Source organism: Centruroides sculpturatus, unplaced genomic scaffold (genome assembly GCF_000671375.1).
Source record: "Centruroides sculpturatus isolate CEXI.00-Female unplaced genomic scaffold, Cexi_2.0 scaffold559, whole genome shotgun sequence".
NCBI lineage: Eukaryota > Metazoa > Arthropoda > Arachnida > Scorpiones > Buthidae > Centruroides > Centruroides sculpturatus.
In genome coordinates, this window is record NW_019384826.1 from 66942 (window position 1) to 78191 (window position 11250).

At 34.5% G+C, this 11250-nt stretch overlaps 1 pseudogene; it reads right to left on the minus strand.

Annotated features, from left to right (window-relative positions):
- Positions 1–265: 265 nt before the first annotated feature.
- Positions 266–6520, minus strand: LOC111630017 (annotated as a pseudogene).
- Between the last annotated feature and the right edge of the window lie 4730 nt (positions 6521–11250).

Below are 11250 nucleotides of genomic sequence, written 5' to 3' on the forward strand. Positions count from 1 at the left end.
ATCAGGCATATTATCGGTCTTAACCCGACTGAGGTCGCTAAGGTCAACAACCTATAGAGGTCGCTGCGGGTCACCTTGACCCGCATTTTAGATAATTTTTTTTTTAACAGTTCGAGTTTTTTCACTTTTTTCTTTTAAATATTATATTTTATATTGTTTAGTAATTAAATAAATATATATGTTTGCTTTGTTCGCCTAACTTAATTATTAACTTCTAAATTTACATGTTAAATTTTTGGGAAATTTTTTATAAGTAACCGAAAAATTCTAACTATTTAAAAAACATGACAATTAGTGATGATAAAAAATTAAATTTATTATAGAAATGCTATGTCAACACATGATATAAAAAAATTACATTTATATTTATTTTAGGCAGTCAAAACACGTTAGTTTTCTGTGCTTCCCACAAATTGGAGTCTTGCATAACGTGCAATAATTGGAAGTTTTATTACCAGTTCTCGGGCATTTTCCACATCTTTTTCTTTTATTCAAAGATAATACATTTGTTTCTGTATTTTCTGGAGTGTCATCTGGCTCTTTTATCATTTCTGATATGTCGTTTTTTATCTTTCTGCTCAGATTTGGCATGCTGAGACGCTGTTTCATGTAGGGCTTTACCAAACCTAAAGCTATTTCTTTTAAAAACTTTCTTCGTATAATAGGGCGGCTTTCGGGATTTTTATTACACGCAACTATAACAAGGGCATTAATAGCTGCTATGTTTAGCATGTGATAAAATACTGTCAGGGGCCATCTCTGACTTTTCCTTGCAACAGAATAGTTGCCTGACATTTCGTCAACTGTATCCACTCCTCCCTTTGTTGCATTATAGAACGTAATTGCTTCGGGTTTTTTTTATCTCCTGTTCCTGGGTCAATTGCATCGTTTTCATGCATCGTTGATAACAATAAAACAACTTTCCTTTTTTAGGAACATATGAAATTAGAGTTGCATGATCTTTTCCAAATCCAAAAAGTGAAGAAAACTCTTCTCTACCAGTGCTGATAAGAAAAGATGCAGGCAACTCACGCTTGTTTTTCCTTATAGTCCCAACTGTTGTGAGGTTGTGCTGACATAGGAGTTCTTGGGATAATGGAACACTCGTAAACCAATTGTCATATGTTACGTTACGTCCAGTACCCGAGATCGGCTGTATCAATCGTTTCACAACAGAAAAAGGAGACTGATCAAGCCTAAATGGACCATCAGGTTGTTTGCCTAAATAAACTTCCATATTCAGGGTATAGTAGGTCCTAGCATTTACAAGCGAAAACACCTTTATCCCGTATTTTGCAGGCTTGCTTTTCATGAATTGACGAAATGCGCATCTGCCACGAAAACTCCACAACATTTCATCAATTGTTGTGTACTCACTAACACAGAAATATTTTTTCCAATTTTCTACTAAATATTCAAATATTTCTCTCACAGGAGCAAATTTATCAAATTCTATTCTTACTTGACGATCTCTCTTGTCATCGAAGCGCAGCATCCTCAACAAAAATCTAAATTGTTGTTGGTTCATAGTTGCACGAAAAATAGAAACTTTTGTGGTATCATTGTTCCACAATTCATCGGTGTGTATGTGTGATGATTTCAACACACCGGAAAGATACAAAAGTCCCAGGAGAGCTTTTATCTCCACCAAATCTGTTGGTTTCACATCTCTTTCACGACTATACCTTGATCTAATGATTTCTATATAAATGTTAGTGTAGTCCACTATCTTTTGTAGAATAGAATCAGGAAAAAAGCACTGCGAGGCATCCAAAGGTGTTTTAGCATCTCTTGCTAGTCGATCTGGCAAAAAACTTTGCCAGATCGACTAGCAAGTGCACGTGTAAACAGAAACATCATACAAAATAAAACAAAACAGAATAGAGAGAAACCACATTCCATTGCCATATTAATTACATCTTGTCTAAGGCCAAAAAAATAAACTACATTCTGCTAAAATATGCTAGGTGCACCTGGGGACTAAATAATAAAGCTTATAAAACTCTATATAATGGGGCAATACACAGGGCCCGCTCTAGCGGTTTACGTCACTCCAGACAAAAAGACAAATTGCCGCCCCTTAAGAATATATATATATTTATATATATTCTTAAGGGGCGGCAATTTGTCTTTTTGTCTGGAGTGACGTAAACCGCTAGAGCGGGCCCTGTGTATTGCCCCATTATATAGAGTTTTATAAGCTTTATTATTTAGTCCCCAGGTGCACCTAGCATATTTTAGCAGAATGTAGTTTATTTTTTTGGCCTTAGACAAGATGTAATCAATATGGCAATGGAATGTGGTTTCTCTCTATTCTGTTTTGTTTTATTTTGTATGATGTTTCTGTTTACACGTGCACTTGCTAGTCGATCTGGCAAAGTTTTTTGCCAGATCGACTAGCAAGAGATGCTAAAACACCTTTGGATGCCTCGCAGTGCTTTTTTCCTGATTCTATTCTACAAAAGATAGTGGACTACACTAACATNGTTTAATTAAATATTTGATTTTGTTATTGACAAACTTTGTCATTATTTAATTCGGTGCACGCTTAAAGTCCAGGCCTGGCACACTAACGCGAATCCGCGTAAAGTACCCGTTAGGGAACGGCTATTTCCGGCACACAGTAGTGTCGATAATCGTTGGAAAGTCGGAAAAATAATATAGTACTTTACAGCACGTGGTCGTTCCCTTATCCTGTTTCGGCAGCCATCTTGGCTCAAAAACAGCGCCATCTGTCGGATTTGGCGCTTGCCTATAGCCGAGTACAGTGGGGAATGATTTCTTCGAAATACTGTATTAGATGTAATAAAGACAGAAATTTTTCAGTTCGACGAGAGTGACCGAAAAGTTGTAAATTTTGGAAATTTCCGTGGACAACACCTGGTCCTAAAACTAATTAGTTAGAAAACAAAAGACGGACAATCTATTAGGTTTAACATATTTAGACTTTTACAGCTATGGTGAGAAACGTTTAAAATTTACAAGAACCCTGTCGCGTCTTTTGAGGTATATTAGTGATGCGACAAAAGAAGCATTTGACATTGCCAAATCCCGAGGGTATCGGCACCCTGGGGATTTGGCAGCCCGCGTGCATATACAGTACACACCGCACACCTAGCAGGACCGTCTCTGATTCCACTCGTAGGGAGCTATTTGACTAAGTGATTAATTTAAGATTTAAAGAGTAAAGAATATTTTATGTTATTTTCATGTACGTTTCATTACAAAGCTATATTTAATTACAGTGGAACCCCGGTTAACGAACGTCCTGGTTAACAACCAAATCGGTTAACGAACTTTTATTTTGCAAAAATTTTGTCTCGGACAACGAACGTAACGGTATTTTGTGTCAAATTTTAGTTGGTGTTAGGCATGTGCGAGTTAAGCATTGCTTTTCCAAGTGTTTGTGCTATACTTCTTTTTAGTTTTGTGATTTATATATTTAATCAATATGGCATCCAAGAAAGAAAAAAGTCATAGTGGCAATAGAAAACGACAATGCGCTATCACATTTGAAAAAAATTTTGATTAAAAGAGTAAGACAATCAACTTTAGATCAATTTCTTGTTCCTTACAGAAAAAGTTTGCTTGGTTGTTGAGTTATGGCAACGCAACACTTGGGCAATTTGCCTAGGGGGAATGCCTTCTGGGAGTTGCTTTTAAGGGAAACTGGCCCCTATTTAGGTGTTACAGACGTAGAGAAATCCCGGAAAACTCTACGTGGCCAGCCCGTCTGAGTGCGGTGCGAACCCACCAACGAACTCCCCGTGTTCAAGGAAGACCACTTAGCCACTAGTGGGTTTTTTTACCGAAAGAGACTTCAACTCGAAACATCTTCCGATGAAGTGCTACCCGTTATTTTTTTGGAGGGGATTCACCTTCTAAGCATTAAGGTTTGTATATCTCCACTTTTCTGCCACCAACTACAACAAACGAAGGTATGTTGTAGTTTATTATAGTGCTATTTTATTAAACAAAGTTTACATGTTTGTTGCTGTAATGATAGATACTATGTTTTCCTACATTTTCATCAAAGAAAATTACTGTATATTACAAATAAAATGACAAAAATTTCGGAGACTAGAACGGATTAATTGCATTTTCATTAATTTCTATGGGAATAATTGCTTCGGTTAACGAACAATTCAGTGAACGAACGGAGTTGTGGAACGGATTAAGTTCGTTAACCGGGGTTCCACTGTATAATTTTTTTTAAAAGTATATTCATACAATTGAAGAAGGTTTTGTACCAGGTATGTATATCCACCACACATTTTATTTCATCAAGTAAGTTTTTATAATTTTATTGTTAATTTTAGCCCTTATATCGTGGCTAGCGATTCGGAATGTAATTGCGATATTGAAAATTTATTTTAAAAAAGTTTTTGCTCGAGATCATATAATGAAAAAGAACATTATTAAAAGAGAAAGGCCAATGCCTAAGTTAAATATAAACGCTTCAATAAAAAAATTTGTTCGATATTTTCACGATAAAATGGCTCTGTAAATGCATTTTTATGCATTTACAGAGTGAAATTAGTGTGCGGAATAAGAATGTCTTTGACAATTTAGCTGGCAAAAGACACGAAAAATCGTCGATTCTTTCGTATTTGAAGCAATTTAGAAATCGAAGCGGAATAGAATTTAACATTAGTAAATAATATAAAATAAATATTGAAAATTGTAACGAGATAATTATGGGTAATAGATATATTTAAATAAATAGATGTTATATGTTTTTATCAAAGCGAGAATTGGCATTTAGAGGGCATATGGATCTAATAACAGAGGTAATTATAAAGAACTTGTTTATTATGTACGTCATATAAATAATCTATTAAAAATACATTTAAAGAAAGAATTAACTGATTGGCCCTTGATGTCGGCTTCTTATAGAAACACAGCTTCCCTATCATCAAATGTCACGGCACGCCCCTGTTGTATTGGCAGGGCCCGCTCTAAGGGCGGGCCCTGCCAATACAACCAATGCTACTTTACGCTGCCTCTGGCTGTGGCCATGTAACTAGTAAACTTCAGAAGACTTTTCAGTAGCAAGTAAATTACTCTCTCTTCAAAGCCAGTTTGCCCTGAGAATTTCAAAGTGCTGCAGAACTGTTTTTCTAATGCCTCTCTGATACTAGCAGAGCTCATTCCTTTGCCACTATGTATTGTAGAAAAGGTTCTAAACTACTACATCAGAATTACAAATGTCGAGGCTCAACAACTGTCTCTACTCCTATCTACGGTTGTTCATATGCTACCACATTGCAAGTACCCTACTATCTCTGATCATAATCCTGTAAACAAGGTTATTTGATGTCATCTGCTTCCTCCATGGATAATCATGCAGACATTAATATATACACAGATGGGTCCAAAAGCTTCCTTCTTGTCGACTCAAAATCTTTCTCCAAACTGACATATTTTGTCAAAAATATGTTAGAAGGTACAGATACTTCCCACATATTTCCATTTATCAAGCTGAAGAAGATGCTGACTACCAAGCTGTTCAGTGGGCCACTTCACTAACAAACAAAACTCTGAGAATCACTGTAAATGGTCTGTCATAAAAGCGCTATTAAATCCCAATTGCAATAGCAATAAAATCGCATATATCCAGCACCATATTAATCAAAAATCTTGTAAATAAGATAACTTTTATATTTGTTCCTGGCCATACTGGCATACTAGGAAATGAAAAAGCCGACTTTGAGGCTAAATCAGCTGCAAAGGACACTGATTTGGGCTACACTCACATTCCTTTCTCACGTAGCAGCTGTGGAAAACTCGTAAGACTTATTGGTCTCACTAATTGTGAGTGTAGGTGGTCCACCACGTGGGGAAGAGAGACAAAGAAACCAGTTTGTAATAAGTTTATAGAAATATGACAAAGTACATATATTTTCATACAATTATAACGACGGTTCACAATATACGATTATAATGACGGTTCACAAGATGCAATTATAACGACGGTTCACAAGGTACAATTATAACGACGGATCACCAGATACAATTTTTTTTCACACATAAAAAAAAATTTCTCACCGTTACAATTCTATAGTCCTAGCTGTTACACTCGTTGTAATCCAATCTAATTCAGGAACACACTGAAAAAAAAACCAAGTCCACAGCAGAAGGAGCACCACGTGTTCTCTGACTCCCTCTATCCATCCACGAGGTAAGAAGGATAATCCCCTTCTTCTTCTTCTACAATGTTCATATGGAGATTTTAGCTCTTCACAGGCTCTTTCTCCGAAAAACCTACTCCCCTGGTACCTCTACTGAAACTCTACTGAAATCGATGAGTTCGTGCTATGTATTTTTCCAACTCCTTCACTAGGTGGCGTGGTGTGATTTTGTTCGTTGGCACATAGATCGCACGTAATGTGCTATTGGTCGTCAAGCTTTCCCCCAGGGCAGTGCTCAGGTCCCTGCGAGCAGGATAATCCCCTATCCGGTCCATGGCCTTAAATACTTCCCTTACACCTTCTCCAAGTTGCCACCCCTTTTTCCCCATGGCTGAAAAGTAGCCTAAAAAGCAAAAAAAAAAAAAGCTATACGACACGTATAAGGCTACAACCACACACAGCCTTAAAAATTATATTCATGACAACGCTATGCAAAAGTGGAATCAGTAAAAGTAGTTGAACTGATAGAATAACAAGACTTTATTTTTCTAGTGTTGAATGTAGGTTCTCATGATTACTTAGAGATTTAACGTTTGCTACTGCTCAACTACTTACTCAATTTTAGAAGCTACTTGGCAATGTATAACCAGACAGAAACTGCCTCTTGCTTTTGCTCTACAGAAAACCGTCGACCATATGATCTATCATTGTCTAATTTACGATCAACACACACTTATTCTGAAATTAGAAATCTTTACGCTTGGTTTCAAGTAGCCATGTCCACTCGATAAGCTTGTTCAGAAACCACTGTTTGATGCTTTTTACAATTATGTTAAAAAAATATGGAAGAAAAGACTATAATTTAGAATTTCTAGTTTTACATTTCAGTTTTCACTAAAAACCCGAATACTAATTTTATGTTTACTTTGTATCATGTATTTTGGTTTATGTATTCTTAGTGTTATACACCCATAGGAGTGGTGCACTTATTCTAATAAAAAAACAAGAGAGAGAAACCACCACACGGCCTTTCTCCCATGGCAAAAAATGTGTAGAGCCTGACACACCCCAAAATACCTTACGTAATTTATGTACGGCCCCTAACTCCGTTCGGTGAAAAATTTTGAATTGACGTAACATGACTTCCGGTTTGCATCCGAGGTTCATATATAGTTAATCTGGGCCTCCTGCTCCTATGAATATCTGGTCTCAACCTTCGTCAATCTAGCACCTATCTCGAGATCACGGAAGGACACACAGATAGACAAGGGACATCAGTCAGAATTTATAGGTCTACATTTCTTCAAATGTTAAACTAGTGATATTACGATTTAGTATGTTCCATCTATAAGGGGATGTAGAAAAAAACGTGTACAATTCTTGTATAATGTTAAAAAATTAACCGTTACTTCGACAACGTCATTTACAACTAGATTTAATGAATGAGAGAGATGCACGAGGCACAGAAAAAGCTCTAGAATTTATTTTCCTTAAATTTACGATTTATGTATCCGTTTGTCATAAAAATTTGTCTTTCCACTTTTTTCTTAAGACTAGAAATGTTCGAGTACAAAGTAACCGGTTTCGACTTATTTCTACTTAAGAAGTAGTTAAATAATTAAGCGATTAGGGAATTGGGGACATAAACAAAACCCTGACGAAAGAGCCGAAATTTTACTTTAACAAAAGCTTAACCGAACCAATCTATAACAGAGTACAGTGTGAACTGATTTCTTCATAATTAGATGTAATAAAGACAGAAATTTTTCCAGTTCAACGAGTGTGACCAAAAAGTTGTAAATTTTGGAAATTTCCGTGGACAACACCTGGTCCTAAAACGAATTAGTTAGAAAACAAATGACGGACAATCTATTAAGTTTAACATATTTAGATTTTTACAGCTATGGTGAGAAATGTTTAAAATTTACAAGAACCCTGTCGCCTTNAGGTACAGAAAAAGCTCTAGAATTTATTTTCCTTAAATTTACGATTTATGTATCCGTTTGTCATAAAAATTTGTCTTTCCACTTTTTTCTTAAGACTAGAAATGTTCGAGTACAAAGTAACCGGTTTCGACTTATTTCTACTTAAGAAGTAGTTAAATAATTAAGCGATTAGGGAATTGGGGACATAAACAAAACCCTGACGAAAGAGCCGAAATTTTACTTTAACAAAAGCTTAACCGAACCAATCTATAACAGAGTACAGTGTGAACTGATTTCTTCATAATTAGATGTAATAAAGACAGAAATTTTTCCAGTTCAACGAGTGTGACCAAAAAGTTGTAAATTTTGGAAATTTCCGTGGACAACACCTGGTCCTAAAACGAATTAGTTAGAAAACAAATGACGGACAATCTATTAAGTTTAACATATTTAGATTTTTACAGCTATGGTGAGAAATGTTTAAAATTTACAACAACCTTGTCGCCTTCTTTCAGATATACTAGTAATGCGACAAAAGAGGCATTTGACATTGACCGGTATCGGCACCCTCGGGATTTGGCACGCATGCATGCACCGCACACCTACCAAGATCGTCTCTGATTCCATCCACGAGTTACTGGTAGGGAGCAATTTTAACTAAGCGGATTGTTTTAATATTTAAAAAGTGAACATTTTATGTTATTTTTATGCACGTTTCTTTACAAAACTACTATATATTCATACAATTGAATATTTTGTACCAGGTATGTATAATTGTATATCCATCACACATTTTATTTTAACAAGTAAGTTTTTATTATTTTATTTTTAATTTTAGCTCTTATATTATGGCTAGCAATTTAGAATGTAATTGCGATATTGAATAGAATTTAACATTAGTACACAATATAAAATATTGAAAATTATAACAAAGTTACGGCTAATAGATATAATATATCTAAATTGGAAGATGTTATCGAAGCAAAAATTGGCATTTAGAGAGTATAAGGAATCTATTGAATCTAATATAACAGAAGTAATTATATTGAACTTGCTTATTTATTAAGTGCGTTAGATAATCTATTAATTAAAAATACATTTAGAGAAGTCTACGGTTTTTACTGGCTTATCGAACAAACGAATACGAATGGACCCTAGACCATCGCTGATTGATTGCCCTTGGAAATCAGCTTCTTAAAATAAACGCATCTTCCCTATCATCAAATGTCACGGCACGCCACTGTTATGCTGACGATATAGTGATAACTTCTTCTCATATGAATGCTACAATTCGTCAAGAGAATTTTTAAGTACAGTACATTACATTTGAAACGGTTGTACAATATATGCATAGAATCCAAAATAAGATATGGTATTATTGTCTGGAGAACCGCATCTTTATACGCTGTCAATAAACTTCAGGTGGTACAAAGTCGCTACATGCGTTCAATTCATAAGCTACATTACAGGGAATCGGTGCCAGAATTTTACCGTACTGACAATATTGATAGGATATGCGAAATTTAGGCTATATGAAAGAAGGTTGGTCCTTTTTTATTGTTCTAAGATGCTTGAAAAAGGCCTGCCTGGCCACAGTGTCTTTTTGAAAATAAAAATAATTAAACACTATATGTAATCTCAATGTGAACGTTTTTTATATTGTAATATGAAAATTATACGATTCATTATTAAAACATTAATTAAGAATTTTTATATTTAACAAACTTTTATATTAAAGAAAGAAATGATTTTTTTTTAAATCTTGAAAGTAAATAAGTAAAGTCATTTTGATTCGCACCATCTCAGTCAAGGGTTAAGTCTTCCTCTGCTTTGCAACGAGTTAGAATATTCTAGCTCGTTACTTTTACACAAGACAAATGTCATGCCCCCTTGACAAAAAGAAAAATGACAATTTTCTTTAAACATGGCGTCGCTCAATCCACTCTATGTAGTATATTTTAGCTCCTTGAGTTTACTATTTTTTCCAGTCATTTATGTAGGTTTCGAGTGTTTTCCTCTAGAGACGTCTCTCTGTTAGCTTCCATCTCTATTCAATACTGGCTGGTAATTGAAGCCGAGTGAGTATGAAAAAATTTCATTGCATCGGGATGGATAAGTAATTTTTTTTTCATATCAATCTCCGTGTTTATATATATAGTAGAACATCGATTTTCCGAAAGTCAATCATTCGAAAGAATTCCAGTCGGCAAATTTAAATTTTCGCCAGTGCTGTGGCGCTTCAATGTTTGGCTATGTCCAAGGTCTGTATAAGAAGGTCAGGACACGCTCCCGTGATTCTATGCGGCAGCGGCCATTTTGGGACTCATCGATAGAGCTCACCATACGTGGTTCTTGCATGAGTCGACTATTATTACTTATATACGTACTTAAAACGTTAAGCAATGGGTTATTGTGTTGCACCTAATTGTAAAAGTAAGTCTACCGACGTTCGATTGTTCAGATTTCCTGCAGATAAGCGGAGGAAAGCAAAATGTAGCGTAGGCATCAACTGATGGTTCATGATGCAGTTCAAAGAGTTTATATGTTTAAAGTTTGTAACAAGTGGTCTAAACGAGTAGATACTCTTCGTGTTTATGAACGAACTATACATGGAAATTTATAAACGATATTGGCAATCCAGATATAAAACAAATGTAATTTTTTCATTTTTCTATCTGGTGATAAAATAATTAAGCATGTAATTGTTTTAATATGACCATATTGTATTTAAAAATAAAATTATGATGATGGTATTGACTTATACTCTCAATATTTATTAATAAAACATTGCAAAAAATTTAGTTTAATAGTAATTTATACTTAATTCAATTTAAATAAAATTTACATTAATTTTATTGTCAGAATTTTTATTTTAAAAGACGTGATGGAAATCTAAATGTATCTAATTCTTATAATCTAGAGATTCCATAATATTTAATTGATTTTATTTATATTTAATTTTTTCGTTCGCGTTTCAATAATTATTTGCCACTGATCATTCAAATCTTTTATCCTGAACATTTAAAAACAGATTTTATTTAATTAAAGTAAAATTGACTATTTAATTGTAAAAAAGAAAATTTTAGCATTATTTTGCTATGGCAACAAATATTCATATTTTGTTTGAATATATTGTATTCTATTCAAGTATTATTTGTCAGTTTATTGTCAAATAATTTAATTTAAAATTTTAT